This window comes from Schistocerca piceifrons, chromosome 3, assembly GCF_021461385.2.
Source record: "Schistocerca piceifrons isolate TAMUIC-IGC-003096 chromosome 3, iqSchPice1.1, whole genome shotgun sequence".
NCBI lineage: Eukaryota > Metazoa > Arthropoda > Insecta > Orthoptera > Acrididae > Schistocerca > Schistocerca piceifrons.
Genome location: NC_060140.1, coordinates 431,917,532 through 431,921,089, shown reverse-complemented (window position 1 = coordinate 431,921,089; position 3,558 = coordinate 431,917,532).

Genomic DNA, 3,558 nt, shown 5'->3' with positions numbered 1-3,558 from the left:
TTCAATTATTCTGAGGTCAAATTGGTTTAATTAGGAAGTGTCTTGCCTCATTATCTTACAACTTTGATTTATTACTCATTTCTTGCTTGTGCCTTGGGGCCTTTTACCAGTGGCTTAAACCGATTATTTGTAAAAAAAAAAAAAAAATAGTATAGTTGCTCATTCTTTGACGTGATTATACCTCCTCCTCTTGTGATTCTTGAACAGTGTGTTCTCTATTACTAAAATGGTTCAAATGGCTCTGAGCACTATGGAACTTAACTGCTGAGGTCATCAGTCCCCTAGAACTTAGAACCACATAAACCTAACTAACCTAAGGAGATCACACACATCCATGCCCGCGGCAGGTTTCGAACCTGCGACCGTAGCGATCGCGCGGTTCCAGGCTGTAGCGCCTAGAACCGCTCGGCCACTCCGGCCGGCGATTAATATTGTATTCCGTTTATTAGTGTAATGTGTTCTGTAAAGAAATATGAGACGTCAAACGCACAATGTTGCAATTATCGTGGGTCCGACTTCCATGTGTCCTTTTCCTTTCCCATCTTATGTATGGGGATTTCAAACATCCATCGGAACACAATGTTTCACCCACAGCAAGAGCTTCCAGAACAGTTCTGCTTAACTTCCCACGAGTTAGGGGGCAGTAAACATGCAAAATTAACTAATAAGTAAAGTAGAAGATAGCCACTCGGTCACGTCTACCAACTTGTTTATTAATGACAAAGGTTAAGTTCACGATTTGTTAAGTACACTACTGGTCATTGCAATTGCTACACCACGAAGATGACGTGCAACAGACGCGAAATTTAACCGACAGGAAGAAGATGCTGTGATATGCAAATGATTAGCTTTTCAGAGCATTCACACAAGGTTGGCACCGGTGGCGACACCTACAACGTGCTGACATGAGGAAAGTTTCCAACCAATTTCTCATACAAACAGCAGTTGACCGACGTTGCCTGGTGAAACGTTGTTGTGATGCCTCGTGTAAGAAGGAGAAATGCGTACCATCACGTTTCCGACTTTGCTAAAGGTCGAATTGTAGCCTATCGCGATTGCGGTTTATCGTATCGCGACATTGCTGCTCGCGTCGGTCGAGATCCAATGACTATTAGCAGAATATGGAATCGGTGGGTTCAGGAGAGTAATACGGAACGCCGTGCTGGATCCCAACGGCCTCGTATCACCAACTGTCGAGATGGCAGCCATCTTATCCGCATGGCTGTAACGGATGGTGCAGCCACGTATCGATCCCTGAGTCAACAGATGGGGATGTTTGCAAAACAACAACCATCTGCACGAACAGTTCGACGACGTCTGTAGCAGCATGGACTAACAGCTCTGAGACCATGGCTGCGGTTACCCTTGACGCTACATCACAGGCAGGAGCGCCTGCGATGGTGTATTCAACGACGAACCTGGGTGCACGAATGGCAAAACGTCATTTTTGCGAATGAATCCAGGTTCTGTTTACAGCATCATGATGGTCGCATCCGTGTTTGGTGACATCGCGGTGAACGCACTACGGAAGCGTGTATTCTTCATCGCCATACTAGCGTATCACCCGGCGTGGTGGTTTGGGGTGCCATTGGTTACACGTCTCGGTCACCTCTTGATCGCATTGACGGCACTTTGAACAGTGGACGTTACATTTCAGATGTTTTACGACCCGTGGCTCTACACTTTATTCGATCCCTGCGAAACCCTACATTTCAGTAAGATAATGCACGACAGCATATTGCAGGTCCTGTACGGGCCTTTCTGGATACAGAAAATGTTCGACTACTGCCCTGGCCAGCACATTCTCCAGATCTCTCACCAATTGAAAACGTCTGGTCAATGGTGGCCGAGCAACTGGCTCGTCACATTAGGCCAGTCACTACTCTTGATGAACTGTGGTATCGTGTTGAAGCTGCATGGGCAGCTGTACCCGTACACGCCATCCAAGCTCTGTTTGACTGAATGCCCAGGCGTATCAAGGCCGTTATTACGGCCAGAGGTGGTTGTTCTGAGTACTGATTTCTCAGGATCTATGCACCCAAATTGCGTGAAAATGCAATCACATGTCAGTTCTAGTATAATATATTTGTCCAATGAATACCCGTTTTATCATCTGCATTTCTTCTTGGTGTAGCAATTTTAATGGCCAGTAGTGTAATTTCCAATCGTATATCTGGCCTTTCCCAGTGAAGTCGGACATTCGTTGCTGATCGGCCTGCCCAGAAACAGAACCCCCATCCTGACCTTCGTTCTCCTGCCAACTGAGCAAGCTACTCTCGAGTTGCAAGAAGATGCTCTTATCACGCAGTTCTTCAATTGCATCCTTCTGTTTAGGGTCTGTATTTATTAATGTGTAATCTTGCACTCGATTACCTAAATAATTGAGCTGAAACTGGATTCTGCACAACTGAGCACTGGTGGGGACACTACGCTGCAAGGAGGCTGCCACAAACTTAACAGTTGTCACCTTCCTCGCTCTCACTATTACGTGTAACAATAAGACTGCAACCCAGCGTGCCTCGCAAGTGCCGTCCCAGCACTGCAACACTGCTCTCTGTTTCCTCGCCGCAGATAGCCAGCTCATACGGTGGGTAGGCTTTCGTGAGGTACAATATCCCCAAAACATCTTGTAATACGCCCGCGAAGAAAGGGGGTAGATATGCAGTACTAATAAGAGCTAGTCTTTAGCACTCGAGACTGTACAACATTATCGAGACACAGGAACTATGGTGGATATTTAACTACCGAGTGTCTAAACCCATGTACCTGGTCCTTCCTGCGGCAGTTGATCTGCTGCTCTCTGCAATGCTTGCTATGATGTGCCCTGTAATAACTACTGTCTAGCAGGGAGAGGAGCCAATCGCACCAACAATACCAAGTTGTTCTGGCAGAATTCACTGTATTCTGTTAAACATTCGCCCAGGGTGGATCTGCACTGTTCACAATTAACATTATTGCACAATGGACGTGATGAGTTTTGTACTCCAAGTAAGTGTTCGTTGTGACGTATAAGGTTACTGTCTAAATGATGGCATCCAATGCAAAAACACGGTGCATAGAATACAAAATAATCACTGTTTCACTCCCTGACAAAACATTTGGGGCCTAAGTTTACATGAACTTTTCTCTTTAGTTTTACTTGTAGAATAACATATTAAAATATTTGCATACCTTCTTGAGTCGCCGTCTATAATATACCCTATGGGAAGACATACACCACTATATGGCAGTTAACCACTATAAACAGGATCGCAGGAAATGTCAGCAGTTTAATTGCCTTAGTGTTTTATAATGAAGTGGACAAATACCCAAAATCATACTATTTAGAGTCATTTGTAAGCCACCGAATTGCGCCCTATTGAATATTCCAGAGTCCCATCGTCTTAGCAGCGTGCATTCTGGCTTTCCTTGAGTGGTGAGAGCAGTAACTGGTTCCTGTAGAACTCCAACACACTTGTCCCCCATTATTTTTTCTCACAGAGATCGTACCAAATCTCTGGGATGCTGCTACACGTTCGTCAGACGTATAATAGGTCCACCATTATCCTTTTCTTCCAC